Below are 24234 nucleotides of genomic sequence, written 5' to 3'. Positions count from 1 at the left end.
TGGCTAGAGAGGTTCATACTCTGGCTAATGACTTTATTAGGCTGGAAGTACTAGAGAAGGGAGGATTTTTGGCCTGTGTGGAGGCAAAGTCTTCTTTTCTTGACAAGATTAAGGGAAAGCAGCTCACTGATGAGAAACTGATCCGGATTCGAGATAAGGTATTGCGAGGAGAGGCTAAAGAAGCAAAGATTGATGAGAAAGGTGTTTTGAGGATTAAGGGAAGGGTATGTGTACCCCGCGTCGATGACTTGATTCACACTATTCTTACAGAGGCTCATAGTTCAAGGTATTCTATACATCCTGGTGCAACCAAGATGTACCGTGACCTAAAGCAATATTTTTGGTGGAGTAGGATGAAGCGTGACATTATTGATTTTGTTGCTCAATGCCCGAATTGTCAGCAGGTAAAGTATGAACACCAGAGGCCTGGAGGGACACTTCAGAGAATGCCCATTCCTGAATGGAAGTGGGAGAGAATTGAAATGGACTTCGTGGTTGGTGTTCCAAAGACAATGGGTAAGTATGACTCTATTTGGGTAATTGTTGATAGGTTAACTAAGTCTGCTCACTTCATTCCAGTTAAGGTGACTTACAATGCAGAGAAGTTAGCCAAGCTTTATATCTCAGAAATTGTCCGATTGCACGAAGTTCCACTTTCCATCATATCAGATAGAGGTACGCAATTTATTTCTAAGTTTTGGAAAACATTACATTCTGAATTAGGTACTAGGTTGGATCTTAGTACTGCATTTCACACTCTGACCGATGTTCAGTCTGAGCAAACGATTCAGGTTTTGGAGGATATGCTTCGTGCATGTGTGATAGAGTTTGGTGGTCATTGGGATAACTTCTTACCCTTAGCAGAGTTCTCATACAACAATAGCTATCACTCAAGTATTGATATGGACCCTTTTGAGGCACTGTATGGGAGAAGATGTAGGTCTCCCATTGGGTGGTTTGATGCATTTGAGGTTAGACCTTGGGGTACTGACCTTCTGAGGGAGTCGTCAGATAAAGTGAAATGCATTCAGGAAAAGCTTCTAGCAGCTCAAAGTAGGCATAAAGAATATGCAGATCGAAAGGTTAGAGACTTGGAGTTCATGAAGGGTGAGAAAGTCTTGCTGAAGGTGTCGCCCATGAAAGGAGTGATGCGGTTTGGTAAGCGAGGTAAGCTTAGTCCGAGATATATTGGTCAATTTCAAGTTCTGAAGCGCGTGGGGGAGGTAGCTTATGAATTAGCCTTGCCCCCAGGACTGTCAGGAGTGCACCCGGTATTTCATGTGTCTATGTTGAAAAGATACCATGGGGATGGAAACTACATCATTCGTTGGGATTCAGTTCTTCTTGATGAAAATTTGTCTTATGAGGAGGATTCTGTTTCCATTTTAGATAGAGAAGGCCGCAAGTTGAGATCAAGGGAGATTGCATCCATCAAGGTTCAATGGAAGAATCGGCCAGTTGAAGAGTCCACTTGGGAGAAGGAGGCTGATATGTAAGAAAGATATCCACACCTTTTCACAGATTCAGGTACTCTTTCTCGCCCTTGTTTTCTTCTGGTGATCGTTCAAGGACGAACGATGGGTAAATTGGTATCTATTGTAACGACTTGTTTAGTCATTTTGAGCAGTAGAGTTTATTTCTGGTAATAATTGTCTGGGTCGACGGATCCCACGATGGACCGTCATGGGCACGATGGACCGTCGAGGGGGTCTCGTTCCAAAAAACTTAGACTCTAGAAATTTGGGTACTGATATCGACTCTCTGAACTTCGCGACGACATGGTAGAACGGACCGTCATAGGCACGACGGACCGTCACAGATTCTTTAATGAATTCGACTCTCTGAACTTTGTGACGGAAACAGCAGGACGGACCGTCGCAGGCAAGAAAAAGAGTTGGAATAAGAAAAAGAAGAAGGAGACAGAAAGAGAAAGGGAGAACAAACGAATGAGAGAAGAGAGAACGAAGAGAAAGCAAAAAGCATTGGAGAAGTAGATTGCTTGATTCACGATTCTTCGGTGGAGGTAGGTTATGGTTTATGCTATTCCGTAGTAAACTCTAAATAGAGATTGATATGTATTGGGTAATTTTGTAAAGTCTTCTATATGCTTAATTGTGTGCTTGCATGATGTGATTATGTAATTGTGATGAATTAGCATGATGAGGCTGTTGAATCTTAAACCTTAAAACCTCTTTGTTAATGATGATGCTTTGGTATAAAAAAAAGGCTTGATAAACTGAAACAATGAGATTAGGGGATCGGGTGTCACGCACCGACACGTAGAATTAGGGGATCGGAGTGTCACGTTCCGACACCAGGATAGTAGAGGATCGAGTGTCACGTTCCGATACCAGGATAGTAGAAAATCGGGTGTCACGAACCGACACGTAGTAGTAGGGGATCAGAGTGTCACGTTCCGACACCAGGATAGTAGGGGATCGGAGTGTCACGTTCCAACACCAGGATAGTAAGATGAATGAATATTGAGGGGATAGGAGTGCCACGTTCCGACACCAGGATAGTAAAGAGAATGAATCTTGAATTATGCTAATATACTAAGATTTAAAGAACCTATTTCCTAAATGAATATGGTGTGGAGGCTTGAGTCCTCATAGGTGTGCTTGGTGTTGTTGCCAATGGTTCTTGTACTTGTTGTTGCCACCTGTTGAGTATTGCAGTTGATTTTATGTTATTATCTGATATATATTGCTTTCTATTTTGAGTTAGCCGACGATACCTACTCGGTACTTGTGCCTTGTACTGACCCCTACTTGTAATTTTCTTCTTTGTTATTTGTGGAGTGCAGCAAACGTTGCATCGAGTTCGACTCGTCCGCAACTCTAGCCAGTCTTCAGCATATCAGATTTCAGGGTGATCTATTGTTCCTAGCTCGGACTGGATTCTCTCTCATTCATGTCTTGATGTCCTTGAAGTTCGGACATGGACCATTTGTTTACTTATTTTAGCTTCCTAGATACTCTTAGATTAGTAATTTGAGGATAGAATGTTCTTGTTGTGATGACTTTCAGATTTTGGAAATGATAAGTATGGAGTTTTAGAATTTATTTAATCGATTTTCGTTAATGAGTTTTAAGTCTTCCGCATTATATTCTGTTTATTATGGTTGAAATGTTGGGGTTTAGATTGGTTGGTTCGCTCACATAGTAGGATAAGTGTGGGTGCCACTCGCGGCTCGTTTTGGATTGTGACAGCTAGTGAATGCTATGTTCTCCAAGTTGAAACCTTGCTGCACTAAAGACGTCTTCCGAAGCTACCGACGATGCTTGCATTGCTAATATATCTCGAGCCATCGGTTGTAGTTTTGGAAATCCTTTGCCATGATTTCTCCACCATGCTAGAATATCTTCAGTAGGTTCTGTATTTTGATTAACATAGGCATCAAAATTAAATCTATTATCGTGAGAAAGTTCAAGATAATCCTGTAAATAATCATCAATATTATTTTCATCAAATCTACTCCTAGAGTTTTGTGGTTCATTTTCACTTAATAAATTTATATTAGCATTATATGAATCATACAATTTTCTAGATTCAATTTTTATGATATCTTTAACTTGATGACACCTAGGAATTTCTTCTAATAGATCATTAATATCTAAGTTAAAATACATTTTTCAACCATTTTTGATGCACCTACATCTTTATACTTAGGGTTTAACAAACATGCAGTTAAATAAATTTGAGGAATAGGAATATAATATTTTTTAAATTTTAGAATCTTTTTTTCAATGGTTTATTGAAATCTTGGTTTATTTTTAAATTTATATAATCTAGAAGAAATATATAAATATCAGGCAAAACAGTACAAATTGAAGAACTATAAAGTACAGATATTCTTTTTGTAGTTAAGTAAAAAACTTTTAGAAATTCTATAAGTTCATTTATATCACGACAATCATTATCATCTAGTCTACATGTCATATCAGAATTATGAGTATTCCAAACCATTTGTAAGGGTATTCGATATTCATAAGCGACTACAAGCATTTAATATAAAGTATTCCATCTAGTAGCCACTGTTTTTGGAATTTTTCTAGGTGGAAGATTATTTTCAAAACAGCGATTTTGAAAATCTTTACGCTTAGACTTAACTTGACATTTAAATATAAAATGACATGCATTTTCAACTTTCGTACATCCATTATCATACATATGTACACCATCTCTAACCATCAAATTATATATATGTGCAGTACACCTAATATGATAATTATCACCATAGAAAGGACAAAGTGTAGGTTTTAAATATTCAACAGCAGTATTATTACTTGAAGCATTATCTAAGGTTATACTACTTATTTTATCACATATTTCATAACTTTGTAAAATAACTAAAATAGTTTGAGGAATATAAATACAAGTTTTTTTGCATTTGACAATATTTATAATCTAAAATTCTTTTTTGCATATACCAAATTTCATCAATCCAATGTGCAGTAACAGTCAAATAATCGTTACCGTTTACACTACGACCCATATCAGAAGTAATAGCTATTTTAAGAGTATTGTAATAAAATAAATAATGAAGATATTGAAAATGTTGTGTATGATAATCAAATACAACCTTTTTTATTGTATTTCTAGCAAAACCTTTAAAATTTGGATTATATGCAATTTGAATATAATGTATAAAACCGGGATTTTCAGCAAAACTAAATGGAAAACCCATAACACATATCACTTTAGCTAGTTCTTCAAGATCTTTTTCTCTACTATATGAAAGTGGTAAACTAGAGACAGAAACATTAGACGGATTTAATTATGTTTGTACCATGTTAGAGCCGCTTACTCCTACATTTTCAGGAAGGGGGGTCCTTTTTCTTAGCTTCCGCTATCGCTTTAGCATGCAAAAATTCATTTCTACAACAAGACATTATATGAATACTCAAATGTTCCGTCCCGCCAGATTTACCAACAATTTTATAATTTAATCTATGTTTACATTTATTACAAATAACTTGTGTTTTATCTTCGTTTTGTGTCATAAATTGTCAAACAACTGATTTTTTTAACACGTTCTACCTTAGGCCTAGGATGTACGGGGGGAACAGGGGCTAAGCAACGAAAGGGAGCGGGACTGAGAGTATTAGTAGTCGTAGGTGGCTCAGTTTCATCATCATCATCATCAAAAGTAGGCGTATGAGTATAATTATCAATATCATTATCACTAGGCAAATCTTCATCAAAATTACCAAAGTGACGTTGTAAATGTTCAAGATAAGGATCTAATCTTGAAAACCTATCAATATTAATAATTGTATCATCAACATGTGTATAATCATCCAGATTTATTCTAATATAGTATATTTTTTAGTTTTTGATTTAGAAGAACTACTGGTTATTGCATTATCGGAGATGTAAAGTTACACATATTTTTTACATGCTCTAATGAACTTTTTTCCCCTTTTTATTTTTAAACAATATTTTTACCAAAATCTATACTTAATATATTAAACGTGAGATTATATATAATACGAAAAATGTAATGCAAATAATAAATCACAAAATAAATAAATAAATAAATATTTAAATATAAATGAAATGTAAAATAAAAGTTGGAACGAATGTACCGAACGTCTACTTAAAAAAAGTAGACGTTTATGACCCCCGAAAGCCGAACGTGGAAAGTTGAAAATTGATATTTGAAGCTCCAAATCTAATTTCCAAAGACCAAATAAGGCAACATCAGAATTTAAGATATTATATATTAGAGAATTAGATATTAGAGAGTAGAGAGTTGAGAGAGTAAAAGTTGAATAGATTATTTAGTGATTTAAAAGAGATTTAGGAGTATTTATAAATAAAAAAATGGGTTAAAGTGTAATTTTTAAAATTTTAGGGTATTAAAAAAGTTTGGGGTGGGGTAGGACTCACATTGGCTGAAATTTGACTCAAATAGTCAGTATGGGGGCCCACTAGCCATTACCCAACGGCTATAAACGAATATATTTAAAAAAATTGATCAGACCGGACCGCTAACGGACTGGACCGGACCGGTAACAGACTGGACCTGACCGGTAACATACCGGTAATTTTTGGAACCGGGAAAGACCGATAATTCTCAATTTCCGTCCCGGTACCGGAAAGAACCGATCTATACCGGGACTAACCGGTACCGAACCGGGAATTACCGGTTCCGTTGCGACCCTTAGTCTCAGTTATTGCAAGCATATGTCGTGTCCTAAGACAAATCTCTACTTCTTCAAACTTGAGTGTGGCAAAACTAATTTTCTCCATACTCATCATCATGCCAATCATTCACATAGATCGATTCCTCTTTGCAATAATTCTGGCAAGAAGATGGCCAACTATTTTGATTTTACTGATGCCCAAAAGTTATTTCAACAGGATGATGCCCGTCGCCTCTATCATTTAGCAATGCAGCAAGGGAGGGATTTGCACTTTACTGATTATGGCAAATTTTCAAATTCGTGGAACGAATATGTCATTAGCCTTCGTTCAGGTTATGTAACTCATAGGCATGATTCAAATTTCATTATGGAATCCAACTGCCTTATCAAATTTAGTCAACAATTTGGTTTTTTTCAAGATGTCCCCGGAGATCTTATGGGCGTCCTTACAATGGTAAACTATTAACATTGTACAACTTTGGAATTCTTATTTTGGACTCAACAACTTTTCTAATGTCATGATTCCAACGTGCCCATTGGAGGGTTCTCCTTTAATGACCTATGAGTAAGTAGACAGGTGGCTATCTCAGAGGATGAATACATCCCAAGAAAATCTCCGCATCATTTTGAAGAAGAGAAAGCAAGACTCATCCACTTCATCTAAAGAGGCTTCTGATTAACCAAAGGAAAAGTCACATTTTTCTTCTAAATCTCAAGCAAAGTCAAATGATACTTTTCAAGTCGGGCCTCATCCAAGTCCAAAACCTTGAAATATGGGGATGTGCCTGCGAAATAAAAATTGAGGCGCCTCACATGAGCCTCAAAGGCGACTTCACTTGGTTCCAAAGTTGGCCATGGTTCTTCTACAACAAATAAACTTCATGTAGCATCAGACAATGATAATGACCAAACGTCAAACCATGATGCCTTGTGATGAAATTTCTCTGAAGTATGCTTCACCGAATGGTGTTGGACGACCCAATGCGTCTTCTAGTCCAACGGATCGTCACTAGAATAGTCCAAAAAGAAAGGCACAAGATCTAGAGGATGATTGTTTGAATTAGCAAAACAAGTAAGACCCTCTTTTTTTTAATCTGGTCATATTTTTATTTCTTATAAAAAAAATTTAGTCAGACCTTCAAGAACTATATGGTGACGACCTTAACGATGGGGTGGTTATAGATTTCATAGTAGATCTTAATGATCTTGATGCATCTACAAAAGACTTCCATTCTTCCATTAATAATGTGATGCTTCATCAGAAGTAGTTCCACCGAGAAAATCCCCTTCTAGTGACATGATGCCTTCAATGCGACGTGGTGCTCCTACTTTTGAGCCACAAGAAACCATTTACCGTGCCAAATCATCATTTGTTTCTGAGATGTGGGGCGCATAATGTGGATGGATAACACAATTTTCCTTAGGCTCTTCAGATGACTTACACCATTGAAGTCAAGTATCGTTTCAACTCTTGAGGAGATTAGAAAGGTAAACATATTGATGTATGTTCTTTGAAGTATCATGTAGAGATTTTCTTCAAGTCGTACGCAGAGTATGATACTTTAAGATCATCAAAAATAACTAAAGAATCACATGAAAAGGCCCTCTTTGATGCACAACGTCACTTTGATGGTGCAAAGCTAGCACATGAAAATTTAGATACATCCATGGAGAAACTTCAAGCAACTCTAGCATATGTGGAGAAAGACTTAAAAGCCTTTACTTTCAAGAAAAATAAGGTTACCGAGCTCATTAATAAATATCAAGAGAAGTTATCCAAAATTCAAGAGAATGTCACCACTATGGAGGGCGAGATTTATACCATCAAATAATGTGATAACTAACGATGAGATTGAGAGACTAGCCAAGCTAGAAGAGGAAATTGAGAAAAGTCACCAAGAAATCATAAGTGTCAAGATTTTCTGTAGTTAAACTTTTTTTATTTATTTGCTTAGGATTTTCTTACTCGCTCATCATGGTGTAGTGGTTCTTTTTTTGTTAAACAACAAAATAATGACAAACTTTCTTCTCTTGAATTTTGAATTTTCATTATTCTTTCCACGAGCCCCCTTTCTTTTTTTGGAAAAAGGACTGCATATGCTAGCGTTTATTTGAGGATTGCAACAAAACGTTACTTTTTCAGCTTTCTTCAGCTTTTCATGCATATGGAACAAAATTCATAGCCTGAAGTAGGAGCATCGAAATAACAAGCTTCTTTTTTCATTGGAAAGGGAACTTAGAGATCTTCAATTACAGATTAGAGTTTGAAGTTGGCTAAAAATCTGCGTGCTTGAATCTTCAACTTTCTTCAACTTTGCGCACATGTGGGAGAAAATGCATAATGTGGCATAGGAGAATCGGAATAATGAAATTCTTTTTTTGTTGGAAAGATAACTTAGAGATATTCTATTTGTATAAAAATCACATTCATGGTATTTGTGGTTTAGTACAAATATGAGTTCAAAGTTGACTCAAAATCTGCATGCTTGACTGTTCAGCTTTGCGCACATGTGGAAGAAAGTTCATAACATGGAGTAGGAGCATCGGAATAATGAGATTCTTTTTTGTTAGAAAGAAAACTTAGAGATATTCAATTTATATAAAAATCACATCAATGGGATTTATGGTTTAGTAAATATTTGAGTTCAAAGTTGGCTCAATATTTACATGCTTGAATCTTTACCCTTGCCCATCTTCGGGAGAAAACCAATAACTCCGCATAGGAACCTCGAAATGATGTGATTCTCGTTCCGTTGGAAGAATAACTCATAGACGTACAACACATATAAAAATTATAACTTGATTTCCATATTAACGCAGATATCTTTTCAAAGTCATCTCAAATTCTGCTTCTTTAAACTCTTCACCTTTGAGCAACTTTGGAAGAAAATCAATAACGCAGCGTAGGAGTCTATAATATTTTTTTTCAAGTTAACTATATGCCCAGAATGTAATTTCCTAAACTTCGTGTGCTCTTTACGACAACAAAAGATTGTCTCTTGAACTTGAAGTGTTCAGATAATGATTTTTATGGCTATATCATTGCAACATAGAGCTTTGATCCGTAAGGTATTCCGATTTGATGTTGTAGGTAAAGATGCCCCTAATTTTGAGTAACTTACTGAAGCATCAGCGAATTATGCCAAATTATCTACACTGTAAGCAAAAACACAAGTAGAATAGCAAGTCACTTCATCCAATGCCAATGAACTCATCAGACTGCCGCATATCAAATACTTAAGTCAAAGTTCCTTTTGAATTGATTAGATTAATACCTGAAGTTGACTCCAAATCTAGCATGTTTGATATGGAACCTTGAGTTATCATAGTTGAAGATCCATGACGCAATGTAGGAGCTTCTGTTAACGAGCTTCTTCTTTTTGTTGCAGATTGGGCTTCAAGAATGTTCTACTTTGCTTGTTTGCGTCGCGTTTGAACTCATTTGCTAGCTACTTGATTTTTACAGAGATAGTGTGATGATCACGCAAGCTGCCAGACCCCTTTTTTAACTCATTTGACTGAACTCAGAGTGATTATTCCAAGCGCCTACGTACCTCGGTGAAGAGGATCAAGTCATGTCGTAGTTCAAGATGATGAATTTTTTTTTACCGTACACAGTTTATACTCTTTTCAACCAAGAGTAACATGTAGTTTACGCTTATACAATAAGGAAAGTAGCCTACCTTCATGGTAAATATTTCTTCAGGAACTTGGCATTTATTGAACAAACTCTTACACCATCTTGGTCGACAATTATAAATGCCACTTGAATATGCCTCCTTCACAACGTAGGGTCCATCCCATTTTGATGTAAACTTGTCAACAATGCGTTTGTTAAATATTATGGGTCTCCGGACTGCTAAGAACAAGTCTCCCACTTGAAATGATCGAGATCGCACTTCTTGTTGAATGATCTTGCAAGACGAGTTTGGTAATACTCCAACCTTTGTTGTGCTTCCAATATCTTTTCATCCAATGCTTCCAACTCTGCTTGACATAGTTGAGTGTTTCTTTCACTTGTAAGTCTCTTTTGTACTGCTATTCGCAATGATAGGATTTGCTTCTCCAATGGAAGGACTACTTCTACTCCATGCACCAACGAAAATGATGTCGCTTGCATAGCCGTTCTAAAGGTAGTACGATATGCCAACAAAACTTCACCAACTCGCTCATGCCAGTCACTTTTATTTTTTGCAACTACCTTATACAATAGGTCACCAAGTATCTTGTTAAAAGCTTCAGCAAGACCATTAGCAGGGGCATTGAACATTGAAGATTTATGTTGTTTAAACTGAACTTCTCGCACAAACTACTCATGAGTTTATTATTGAAGGGTGTTCCAATATCAGTGACTATACATCTTGGTATGCCATATCTAATAATTATGCTTGATTTGATAAAATCAACAACATTTTCCTTCTTTACCTATCATAATGACAGAGCCTCAGCCCATCTGGAGAAATAGTCAGTGGCAGCCAAGATATACATTTTTCCTTTGGACGACTTTAGAAGAGGTCCAACAACATCAAGTCCCCATGCATCGAAGGGCCATGAGGATACAGTCGCATGCAGAGCCTCTGGAGATTTATGGATGTAATTAGCATGAATTCACACGCATGAAACTTCTTGGCATGCAATAAGCAGTCCATCACCATCATTGGCCAATAGTAGTCCATCCTCTTGATGTGAAAATGAAGTTTAGGCCCTGATTGATGTGCTCCACATGTGCTGGAATGTGCCTCTACCATTGTTTTTTGAGCTTCTTCTTTGTCAAGACACCGCAAGAATAGTCCCTCAAAAGAATGACGAAACAGTATTTCGTCATGAAAGATGAATCGTGGTGCCCTTCTATTAATATCTGCTTTCACTCGTGGATTTTCAGGCAGTCTTCCATATTCAATATACTCAATAAGAGGTTTTCTCTAATTTTCTTCTTCAACTACTCTAATAGATATATGACGGATTTCATTTACTTGATGATCAAGACAACTAGGAATAACCCATCGTGACATACACGCACATTTGTTGTCTCATTTTCTCTAAGTGCCATTGTTGTATCCAAGTTAGACAAAGCATCTGCCATGTGATTTTCCTATCTTGGTACATGATTTAAGAATAGTTGATCAAACATTTCAAGTAAAAACGTAGCATATTGGTGATATGACAAAAGATCTTCTTTCTTCACCTCATAACTCCCACAGAGTTGATTGATGATCAATTGTGAGTCACCGTGTATATCCAATTGAAGAATGTTCATATTTGATGCCATTTCAAGGCCCACAATCAAAGATTAGTATTCTGCAGCATTGTTAGGACATGTTTCACAACAAATGAAAATGGTAATATTAGTCATTCTGGAGATATCCACACCACTCCTGCCCCTGCTCCATCTCGGCGTGCAGATACATCAAAGAACAATGTCCATGCTGGCAGCTCTTCAGTATAAAATGCATCTTCATCAGGAAACTCATCTGAAGTTTCCTAGTTTTCCGGAAGAGGGTGATCAGCAAGGAAATTGTCAAGTGCTTGCCTCTTCACAGCTTTTTTGTGTATATGATCTCATATTGATTAAACAATATAGACCACCTTTCTACACGTACTGATAAAACTGATCAAATCATTACGAACTTCAGGGGATCATCCCAATAAATTAGCTTGACAGTGTAGGCTTCAAAATAATGCCTCAATTTTTTTATTGAATAAAGCGATGCTAAGCACATCTTCTCAATAGGCGTATAATTCAACTCATCCCCTATCAAAGTCCGATTCAGATAATACAGTGCTTGTTCCTTCTTAGCTTCATTCTCTTGAGCAAGAAGTGCTTCAAGTGATAGCTCTTGTGATGCAATGTATGGTATCAATGGCTTTCCAGGAGTTGGTGCCCCTAATACAGGTGAATTTAACAAGTAACTTTTGATGATTTCAAAAGCATTTTGACATGATTGGTCCCAGTGGAAAGGAGCATCTTTCTTCATCAAATGGTTGAAAGGTTGACATCATCCAGCAACTTTAGAAATAAACCTCCGGATGAATACCAAATTTCCTTGTAGACTGCGGAGTTCTCTCAAGTTCTTTGGCTCAGACATTTTTAAAATGGCATAACTCTTTGCAGGATCAACTTCAATTCCTCAGTGATGCACAATGAAGCCAAGAAACTTTCATGAGATGACCCTAAATTCACATTTGAGCGGATTCATCTTCAAGTCAAACTTCCTTAACCATACAAAAAAAATTCGAAGGTCTTCAAGATGGTGTTCCCTTTATTTCGTATTTACCACTAAGTCATCGACATAACATTCCCACGTCTTATGAAGCATGTCATAAACTATGTTTTGCATTGTACGTTGAATAGGTGACACCAGCATTTTTTCAGACCAAAAGGCATCACTTTGTAACAATAAATTCTCTTTGGAGTTTGAAAGGTAGTGTATTCTTTATATTTTGGAGATATTCTTATTTGATTGTATATAGAGGATCCATCCATAAGTGACATAACTTCATGCCTATTTGTAGCATCAACCATGAGCTCAATGATCGGCAAAGGGAAACCATATTTTGGACATGCCTTGTTCAAATCTCTAAAATCAATGCATACACGTATTTGACCATTCTTCTTCTTAATAGGTACAATATTTGAGATCCATAATGGGTACTTCACTTCTCGAATAAATCCATCTTTGATGAGATTGTTGACCTCCGCTTCAATTTGTGTTACCAACTCAGGATGAAATAGTTATTCTGATTGCTTTATAGGACGTGTTCCCTTTTCTATCCCGAAATGATGAATATCTATTCTGGGACTAAGGCCCGACATTTCTTTGTATGAACAAGAAAAAACATCCTTGAACTCAACCAATAACTTGAAGTATTTCCTCTCTTCTTCTGTTGTAAGAAGTGCACTAATGAAGATTGGACGTGGATATTTCAGAGTGCCTATTTTTAGTTCCTTGAGGTCGTCTACAGTTGATTATACGCCATCCTCCATTTTAGGGCGGAGCCTCTAGGACATCATCATTCGTATCATCAATGTTTGGACCTTCTCCCACTGTTATGTGATAGAATAATTGTGTCAAATTTGAATCTTCCACCTCACTTCCCACGAAGACTGTGATGGATTTATCTTCCTCCTTCTTGGATTCTTCACGAAATTGGTTGGTGACTACAATTACGCTTCTTTTCACCTTAAAAGAACCATCAGTAGTGATTGATACAACCTTTCTCTTTATACGTGATGGGAAAACAATATGAATCTCCTTATCGTCAATTACATCACAAGAGTCTTAATTTTCATGCTCCAACAACCTCCTTTTGGATAATGACTTTCTTTTGATTCCCAAGCGATGAAATACAGAAGTATTTGAGGTGGTGGCTTATTCGTCCACTTGTTTAGAAGATCCTCTTTCATCCTTGTGGCCCAATCTTTCAAATGCAGAAACACGAATTGTCAGTCTTCCAATATGTTCAAACACCGAAGTTCATCATAATTTTTTATCGATGAAGTTATTTCTTTCCCCTTCTTAGACGAAATTCGAAGAGGCTCCAGCAAGCTGAATCCTAAACCCAACCTTAGGAGAGGAGGCATGATATCCTTGCTTTCTCAATTGCATCTGAGACTTTGTGAGCCCGTGTATCTTTTAAATAGTGACTTCATCCTTGAGTTCTCCTAACTTTGCTGGATTTTGAGAAATCATAGCCTGATTTTTCAAATAATATGCAGACCTTTTGATCAATGTTCCCTTTTATCGTACCAACTTGGATATTGCCTTTGGAGGGCTTTAAAGCAATACACGGAACTTGTGCAACTAGGACAGTCATTTTATCCTTCAAATATTTGAATATTATGTGACTATGTTCATTCCTCAGTGGTTGGACTTGTTGAGTGCATTCCTCTAGTAGCGGATATCCCCTTTTTCGATGTTCACATGGAATATAGCAAAAAATTGGTGTCACGCCCCATTTTTCATTAAAAAAATGGGTTTTATGCACGACCTAACAACTCTTTTGGGATTTTGAGTTTGGAGTCGCCACCTAACGAATTAAGGCGCGTTAGGGCACCTATCTAACCTAACTAAGTCTAGCTAAGGTCAACGATCCAGAGATCAGGGTAAGGGTTCAAATTACCTCGAGGGAAAAGTGTTAGGAATCCCTCGAGGTCCACAAATGTGGGTTCCGATCGTAGCTCATGCAATCTATGTGGGGGTTAAAAGTAGCAAATAAGGTCACTTCATTTATTAGTTTATTTAAGTAGCATGCTTGCTAGGTGATAAGAAATATAAAACAAATGAGACCATTTTATTATTTTTACCAATTAATTAATAAAGGCTAGGTGATAGCAGATATTAACAATTAAAATCATTTTTATTAATCTAACATGTGAGACTAGGTGATATAGAAACAAGTTGAATCAAATAGCTCATTATTATATTAATTAATATTTAAACATGCTAGACTAAATGATAACAATAAAATAGATATACTAAACAATTAATAAAGAGATAAGCGAGAGGATAGAAAAGCGACAAATAAATAGGCAAATAATTTTATTATTTTTATTATAATCTAACCCAAATAAATATAATTTAAAACAAACAAGTAAAGGGATAAAAGGGAAGGGAGACTCTAAGAGACTTTTTGGATCAGCACTCGACTTTACTTTTTATTTTCCAATAAGTTGTCGTATAGGGACAAACAAAACAAAAGTTTGTCTTTCAAGCCTGAGTCGATGTCATCATCTCCATAGGGCCAACTACCCCTACCCAACCACTGCATGCATTTCGTACCTAAAAGGTGCCTAGTCGTCTCACTTTAATGTCAAAGAGGCATTGGACTCTTAAAGGGTGGGTTTAGACAAAATAAAATATAAGTCCCTCCTAGACACCAAGTCAAACAAACAAGGCAAACAAGACCGTCATTTTATCAATACAAGTTTCAATTTAGCCTCTAAAAATCAATTAGACATGCTTGCAAACAATACATAATTGTGAAAGGTTTCATGCTAAGTGTGCGAACATACAAACATACAAAATTATAACAACAATTTAATTATGGCGGGGCAAATATGATAACATAGATGCAAATTTTAGTATTGAACTAATTTTAGGGTGAGCAATGATAAATGGAGTAATAGCTTTTGTTTTATTTCCAAGTAGCAAAGGATATGATCCACATACACATATATTTAAAACAATAGAGAATTTAATTATTAATGCAAAATATAACTTAGGACAACCAAATTTTATCTATTTAGGCAGAAAATTTATTTTAGAAAGAAGTAGTAGCAAAATACTATGAGTACAGAAAATTATTTTAAACAAATGTTTAACATGCAAAAATTAGTTAATTGAGAGCATTTTATAATAGCAAATATATTTATTAATGCAGAAATTATAGTTAAGAGATAGTAAACTTATTAAATGTAATAAATCAATAGGAATTGTTTGTTTTTAAAATGTCAAAAATATGCGCACCGAATTTTATTTTAGTTATTGATATGCTGTAAATTTACAAGCCTATTGACATGATTTCTAGATGTTTAACAAACTAAAATGACAAAGTAAAGAAACAAATAAATTATGAAAATGCTAAAATTAGTTAATACTTCCTATAAACATGATTTCTAGATGATTTAATAATCAACACATTTAAATAAAATCTATAGGCATGATTTCTAACTCCAAATGACATATGAATGCATGATTTATACAATGGATTAATAAAATGCACATAAGTTATTAACATTTTAGCAAATTAATCATAACTCATTACTTAACACGTCAATTTGGATAAAATTAATTTCAAACATTAATTGAGCAAAGTTAAACTAAATGATTGAGCAAAGTTGATTCATTTTATATTTTTTTTTATGGTTAGATCTAAAAATTACTTTACCACATAAAAATTTATCAAAAAATAAATTATGAACCTATAGGCATGCTTTCTAACACAAATAAGTTTGATGAAAATAAGAAAAAGAAGATATTTAACACATAATTCCCCCTCCCTAGGCGATCCCCAAAATTGTTTCATACATAAGAGTTGCTTTAGAGTTATACACATGTTGTAATAAAAATAACAGATAAAAATATACACAACATTAAAACAAACAAAGCTTTGTCCGAAATTTCTTCTAGGCCACTCTTCATCATCTTTAACTTTAAGTCCAAAACCTGCTAGAATAAGTAAGGTAACAAATATACAATGGAAGAATGATTCTAATGTAAAATATTCATAGTAACAAATTACTCGCATATATACATATATAAGCAACACATAAGAAATAAAAAGGACAAAACATAGGCATACTCGCATACATACATATATAAGCAACACATAAGAAATAAAAAGGACAAAACATAGGCATAGACATATCAACACACATAGGGGCAAAAGATAAGAAGTGTTTCCTTTTATTACCAACACACAAAAATAATAATAGATGCAAAATAAAAAATGAAAAAAAATAGAGGGCTGACTAATAGTAAAATGCTAATTAAGAATACTAACCGGTTAAGCAGAAAAGAAATAGTAGCAATGAAAACAAGTTGATCCAACTTTTATTTGAACAAAAACAAAAGAGCAAAGTAGCAAAGAAGAGCACTTGAATGTTTTACCGCAATCTTAATTTATTTATTTTTTAGAGTAGCAAGATACCAATGAGAGAGTGAAGAGTCTAGTTCTTGTTTTGAGAGAGCGAATGAATGAGTTTAGTGTGAGTTTGGAGAATGTGAGTTCTTCTCAAGATGTGAGTGTGTGAGAGAAACTTGTTAGAGAGTCAATGTGAGTGAATCAGTAAATGAGAGGAGGGTCTTGTTTTAATGGCAAAGAGGAGGAAATAACTAAGGAAGAGAAATATATAAAGGAATCAATTAATCACAATTTCCTTATTTTAAAGGAGAGCCAAAAGTAGAAAAAAAATTAATTATTTTTTACCAAATATAAGCAAGTAAGAATAAATTAAGAGAAAGTAATAATATTTTTTCCTTAGATAAAGAAGAGCTAAAATCAAAAAATTTAAGAATATTTTATTACCAAAAATAAGAAAAATTAGGAATAAAAATATATTTTACAAATATATATGAGCAACTAAATATTACAAGGAAAAAAATTAAAGTCATATATAAACAAGTGAAAACTAGTCAAGTCAACTATTAATGGAAAAAGTGATCACTTAATATTATTCTTATTTTAAGAGAGAAAGCAAGTAAGAAATAAAATTTAGAAAGGATAATATAATTTTCTTAGATAAAACATTACCAAATCAATGAAATATTTTACCATAATAATTCACAATTTTACCAAAATAAAGCAAGTAAAAACTATATTTTAATTTATTTGAGATAAGCAAATAAACAATTGAGGATATCCAATTAATGCTATATAAAAGAAAGTAAGGAAAGAAATATTCACATACAAATTATATATATACTTTACCATCATGTTACAAGTAAGAATCTGCTCTTAATTAAAGGTAATATGAATAAAGAAATATTAGTCAAATAAACATGTGAATTAATCAACTTTTTACCAATTATCAAGAATATATTCTTACCATGTAAAATATGCCTATCTTCTTCAAAACTAAGGCAAGAAGGATATATTAGTAATCATCCATAATTTGTAAAGGAGAAATCTGTTCATGAGCAATTATAGAAATCATTAATCAACTTATCCAATTCTTGCAGCAATCCCTTACCATTAACACTTTATTATTAATAGAGAATGTACAAAATTATAAGTAAAAACAAAAAAATAATTAATAGAAAAACTTAGTTAAGGGGTCCTTTCAAAATCATAGGAAACTAGATAATACCCATCTAACAAGAACACAAACATATACATGCATATAATAAAATGATGAAAATATGAGCAAAAATTTGAATCAACCCGAATATGCGATTATAGAGCAAATGTTCATAGGATCTTAATATTCATGCTTAGAAGAAGATTATCAACTATTATTGATGATAATATCATGAAATCATATCCAAAAATAAGCTAATTTTTAGAAGACTACCAATAATTAAACAAAAACAAACCTAGGCGAATTTTTCAAGACCCGGCTTAGTGCAAGTTTCGGGCATTTCGAACCTTGTCAGAGCTGCTCACGGCTATTGCTACCACAGAGCTACTGGTTGCTGAAATCTCCCATCCTCGTGTGGCTGCTGCTTGCTGTTGCAGGCTACCTGGGCCAGATGGGGAAATGGTTTTGCTGGTCGAAGTTGTTGATTCGCCGGTCAGAGTTGTTGGTCGCCTCGCCTGGAAATTAGAGAGGATAAGCGAGTTGCTATCTCGCTAGTTGCTGGCTGAAAAAGGAGAAAAGAAAGAAAGGAGAATAAGAAGGGGAAGACGAAGGGGAAACGGGAGAGGAAAGAGGGGAAGAGGGAGGCGGAGAAAGGGAGAAGAAGAAGAAGAGTGATGGGAGAGGGAAGCGGCTAGTTAGAGTTGCTGCTGGGTCGAGTTGTTCCTGCTCGCTGAAACCTGCTACCTGCAAAAGAAGAAAAGAAAGGAGCAGAGGAAGGGGAAGAGAAGAGACGGGAGGGTACAGAAGGCGATGGGGAGAAAGAGGGAGAAAGGGAACGATGGGAGAGGGGAGAAGGATGGGAGAGAGAAAGAGGGGAAGAAGAATGAGAGGGAGAGGAGGAGAGAAGGAGGGGAGCGGCTGCCGGAAAAGGGAGAGAGAAGAGGAAGGCAGAGAGAGGGTGAGGAGAAGAGAGGTAGAGGAGGAGAGAGGGGGAATTTTTTTAGGTTTTTGGGTCTTTTGGTGTTAAAGACAGAGATAGGAAAAGTTGATCTCAATCGTTAGATTAGATAGAGATGGAGGGTTAGGATTCGATTAGAAATTAATTATTTGAACGAACAGATGAGATTAATGAAATAAGATTGGAAAAGATATGGAGTGGCTAAAATTGCAATAAGATTGGCTAAAATTGAAATGAAAGAGTGGTTATGATTGGAATAAAATTTGAAGTGGAGTGGCTATGATTGAAAGAAATTATAATAGAATAGGCTACAATTTAAATAATTTTAAGGAAAGTGTTACTATTTAATTAAAGTACAACATATATTAAAATATTTTATATAATTGAAAATCATTTAGATTTTAAAACATTTGAAATTCATTAATAATTTTAAAATATGTTAATAATATTTACGATAGTTTTATTAAGTAAATATATTAGAATATATAATTTTTTCAAGTAAAATCGACTAAATTCTAAACTTTAACTAGATTTTAAAATATGTATTTAATCGAATAGTATTCCTAAAAAATGGTTAAAGGTCGGTCAAAATTAGGTGTCAACAATTGGTTGCTCGTCGGCCATATTAGTCTGTAAGTCTCCTTTAGGTAGTGAAAGCTTAATGGAAACCTCTTTTGTTCTCTTCTTGTACATCTTGATAGCGGCCCAATGAACTTTACTATCTTCAAGATCAATTGGGTTGGCTTCTACATGTTCCTCCATATTGCTTTTCCACAATTTAAATAGAATTTCAAATCTGCAAAATATGACTACGTTTTAGTGAAAGGATTGATGTCTGCATCTATTTTGACAACTTCACCATCTTTCATATACTTCATACACTGATGTAAAGTATATGGTACAACCTTATTTTCATGAACCCAAAGACGTTTGAGCAACAAGTTGTATGATGTTTTTGAATCTATGACATGAATCAAGATGTTTGATTTCGCATTGCCAATGGACAATCCTAACCGAATCTTCCCTATTGATCGCTTTCCTCCGTGATTGAAACCTTCAATTGTTAGGTTAATTTTTGACAATTCATCAATGGAGATCCCAAGTTTTTTCAGAATAACTGTTGGCATGATATTAACTGTCGAACCATAATCGATTAGTATGCAATTAAGATGTTGTTCTCGAATAGACCCTACAACAAATAAGGGCCTATTATGTAGCTTATACCCTAACAGCAAGTCCTCATCTGTGAAGGATATTGTAGCACAACATGGGGCAAATTTTTCATCAGTTTGATGTTCTTGTGTTATTATTGGATTATGCTCACCTTCATTTTCCTTTGTTTCGTCTCTACTGGAAATAACATGTGTTGCACCAATTTGACTACCGCAAAAGAATTTTTTAAGAAAGACTTCATGCAATGTAATGGCCTTCGAACCTTTTGCAATGAAGAATCATTTATCTTTAGGCTAGTATAAGGCTTGATGCTTTTTGGTTTTTGTAGTTGATTCACATCACTCCTTGTTGATCTTGTCTTAGGAAGTCGTATCCTAAGAACTGCTTGATGTCACCGCTTCTTACGAGTAACCCAATTCCAACCGTCAACTTCACTTTTTTTGTAGTTTTCTATCTCTAGCGAACCCTCAATAGTTTTCCTTGGAACATTAACTTCAATAGGCACTAAACTTCCGAAACACAAGAAATAAAGCATTTACTTGTCGGGTGGCTAAGGACGTGATGAAACTTGCAATATCTAGGATCACCAACCTTATTGATCTCTTCGGGCCTCTTTGATTCAGGAAGATTAATAACTTTCTTAGTTAGCAATTCCTCAAGGATCATAGGTACATCTGCATCTAGAAATGGGTAAACCTTTGCCTTTAGCTCCTTCAAGGTTGGACGTCGCCTCTCCTCTCTTGGATATTGACTTGGGCTTCCTCCTCTTTTAGTTTACTCTTGGTGGTTTCCTTCACAGAAGTTGCTTTCACCGCCATAGATTCCTTAGTTTGGGTCTTTGAGGTCATACCTTTTCTGAACTCCTTTTTTTCTTTTGTCAAATCAACAAAAGTAGATGCCTTCCCATGACGCCCGATGCTCAACTCCATGTCATGCGCTCATGTAGAAAGTTCCTCAAATGTTCATATTTTTATTCCTTATAGTATGTGTAGAAGTTCCCTATGCATTCCCTAAATGCACATTTCCACAACAGGTATTTTAGAAAGACGATATTTGCTATCCAAAATCAATGATATCCATCGATTGATGTAATCCACCACTGGCTCATCCATTCTTTGCTTATTGCCGGTCAACTATATCATGCTTACGGTTTGGTGAGTAATGTAGAAACAATTGAGAAATTCCTTCTCAAGTTGCTTCAAACTATCAATAGACTCGTGTTCCAGGTCATGTACCAATCGAATGCATTCCCTTTTAGCGAACGAACAAATTGTTTTACCAAAAGGTCACCATGTGTTCCAGCATTGATACAAGTTTCAACAAAGTGGGCGACATGTTGCCTTGGGTTTCCCTTGTCATCAAATTGTTGTAGCTTTGGTGGCTGATATTTTGTTGGCATTAATAGACAATCAATTCATCTAGTATATGGCTTGGAGTAATACGAGGAACTTTGTGGTATTCCACCATATTGAGCCCTGATAGTGTACATTATCATGTCTTGCAGCTGTTGGATAGATAATGCATCAACTTAAGCAGATTGTTTCTCCTTTTGAAATTTGGGCTTTGCTAGAGATTCCTCAACGTCCTTGTTTTGTTGATCAAAAACAGATGGACAAGTGGGAACAGGAATTGACTCTCCAAGTCTATAGGTCACTAACTTGTTCATAAGTTGAGCAATATGAAGATTTTTGTCATCAATAAATTTCTTCAAGGACTCAATGGTTTGCTCCATCATCGCAAAATTCTCGTCCATGTCAGTTGAGTCAGCCATCAAAGCATTGACATTCAATAAAGTTGGAGAATCCATTGAATCTTCGGAATCACCAAAGTTGGATCCTATTTGAGAAGATTCTTCGAAGAATACCGACGTAAGATTGCCAGTAGGTGTTGCACTTCGACCATCGTATGAGAGTTGCTGTTTTTCATCGCCTCCAAATAAGTGAAGTATTCTGATCAATCTGGCCCACTATTTTGGAACTTACACCAAGTAATCATGCCAACATGATGAGACAAGAAAACACGACATCAGTAGACTCCTTGTTCGAAAAATCACAACTCTTTCTGAAGGCCATTACAGTAGTAGCCTTTGTAATCTGATTTGCAAGATAAAGAGATGAAGAGCAGAATCAGTCCCACTAGGAGTACAATTTTTTTGTTCTCTTGATTCTCTCTCTTATGTTTTCTTGCAATTCGAGGGCCTTCAATAGCGTATTTCCCTAATTATTGGATAATGACGACCTCCTTGAGATGTTGTCGATCTGAGGAGAGGCCACCTTGTAGTGGCAAACTTCATGGAGTAGAGTGTAGGAGGGTCTCTAACGCTTGTTACAATTGTAGCAAACCGGGTCACTTGATGAAGGATTGTCCGTATAGGAGAGGTCGAGAAAAAGGATAGGAGAAAGTTCAACCGATTGGTTCAAGTGAAGATTCTCCAAGGAGGAAACGATTCTTCCCACTCAAGTCTAGAGGGGTTAGGGATGCAGATATCCCAAAGACAGCCTTTCGTACCAGTTATGGTCATTATGAGTTTCTAGTTATGTCGTTTGGTCTCACTAATGCACCTGATGCATTAAAAGATCTCATTAACAGAGTCTTCCGTGAATACCTTGACTCTTTATTCATAGTATTCATTGATGACATTCTCATCTACTCTAATACCAAGGAAAAGCATGAACAACATTTTGAGACAAACCTTGCAGGTATTTAGACAACATCAGTTGTATACCAAATTTAGCAAGTGTGAATTCTGGCTTAAATCAGTGACCTTCCTGGGTCATGTTGTGTCCAACAAAGGTGTTGAGGTAGCCCCAGGAAGACTGAGGTTGTTAAGAACTGGCCGAAACCTCTTACTCCCATAGACATTCGTAGCTTCTTGGGATTGGATGGTTACTATCGCAGGTTCGTGGAGGGTTTTTCTTCCATAGCTGCCCACTCACAGCTTTGACGAAGAAGACATTCAAGTTTAAATGGGCGTAGACTTGTGATAAGAGTTTCCAGGAGCTCAAGGACAGACTCACTTTAACCCCGGTGCTTACTTTGCCTAAGTGTGGAGAAAATTACAATGTTTATTATGATGCATCTATGCCGAAAAGGGGTAGAAAATTATTAATAAAATAAGTTCAGGGGGTAATAGGACCTTAGTATAGTATAAGTGTGTCTCTGAGATTTCGCGCATAGGTTGAGGGGTACTTGTGCATTATCCCTATATTTTATAACAATTAGGAGTTATTTTCTAATAATTCCCACTAAATTAAGAGTTTCTTTAGAGTTTTTAGCCTCACACCATCATCAAAAACAAAAATGATTTACTATCACACAAATATACACTTCGTCTGTCCCAAAATATATGACTTAATTTTTTTAAGTTAGTTTCAAAAAGTATGACACATTTTTATATTCAATAATAATTTAACTTTAAAATACTCATTTACCCTTGATGAAATAATTTCTAGCCACACAAATTTCTATGACTTATTTCATGTCAAAGCGTGTCAAGTCAAATTAACTCATATAAATTGAGACAGAAGGAGTATAACTTATCACAATTATTTTTATTAATATTTTTTAAAATTTACAATGTTTATAATATTTGAAAGTATTTATTTTACACTTAATGATATGATTTAATATCATATAGATATATCTATAGAGAAAATGGTCTAAAGTCCCCCCAAACTATACCTGAAATCCCAACTTCACGGATGTCCTATTACCCTCCTGAACTGTTTAAAACTGATAAATTTACTCTCTAAACGCTTATGTGGCACAGTTAGTATACCTCACTCTCTTAAAGAGAGTGAGGACCAAAACAAATAATAAATTTTATTTTTAAAATTTTTTTTTCATAAATATGTGTATTTTTAATTATTCTTTTTTTCTTATTTATTTCCTTTCTTCTTCACAACAACATAAACCAAATCTCTCCATCATTCACCTTCTCTAAGTTTGGATTCACGATGGAATTTCATTATTCTTCTTGATTTTAGAATTTTGTTTATTCAATTTGTGCACAAAATTAGAAAATTTTGAAAATCAGTTCTTTACTAATATTATTAAAATTGATAATCATCATGCCTAACCACATGGCCAAATGGATTAGCAAATTCTTATCTTAATTTTTGGTGCCCTAGTTTAATAATTTAAATTCAAGTTCAGAAAGAATTTTGGGTTGTCAACGAAACTCATATGTGATTTTGAAAATAGAAATGAAA

The 24234-nt window shown here is 35.3% G+C and overlaps 1 long non-coding RNA gene across 1 annotated transcript; it reads right to left on the bottom strand.

Moving 5' to 3' along the window:
* Nucleotides 1-16130: 16130 nt before the first annotated feature.
* LOC104646293 (uncharacterized) lies at nucleotides 16131-18883 on the bottom strand. The gene is made up of 3 exons (XR_740440.4): nucleotides 18188-18883; nucleotides 17701-17781; nucleotides 16131-16318 (listed from the first exon to the last, which is right to left on the bottom strand). It is a non-coding gene; the product is annotated as an uncharacterized lncRNA (long non-coding RNA).
* Nucleotides 18884-24234: the final 5351 nt, after the last annotated feature.

This window comes from Solanum lycopersicum, chromosome 3 (genome assembly GCF_036512215.1).
Source record: "Solanum lycopersicum chromosome 3, SLM_r2.1".
NCBI lineage: Eukaryota > Viridiplantae > Streptophyta > Magnoliopsida > Solanales > Solanaceae > Solanum > Solanum lycopersicum.
Note: the sequence above shows the minus strand (reverse complement) of the source record. Positions and strands in the feature narration are given on the sequence as shown.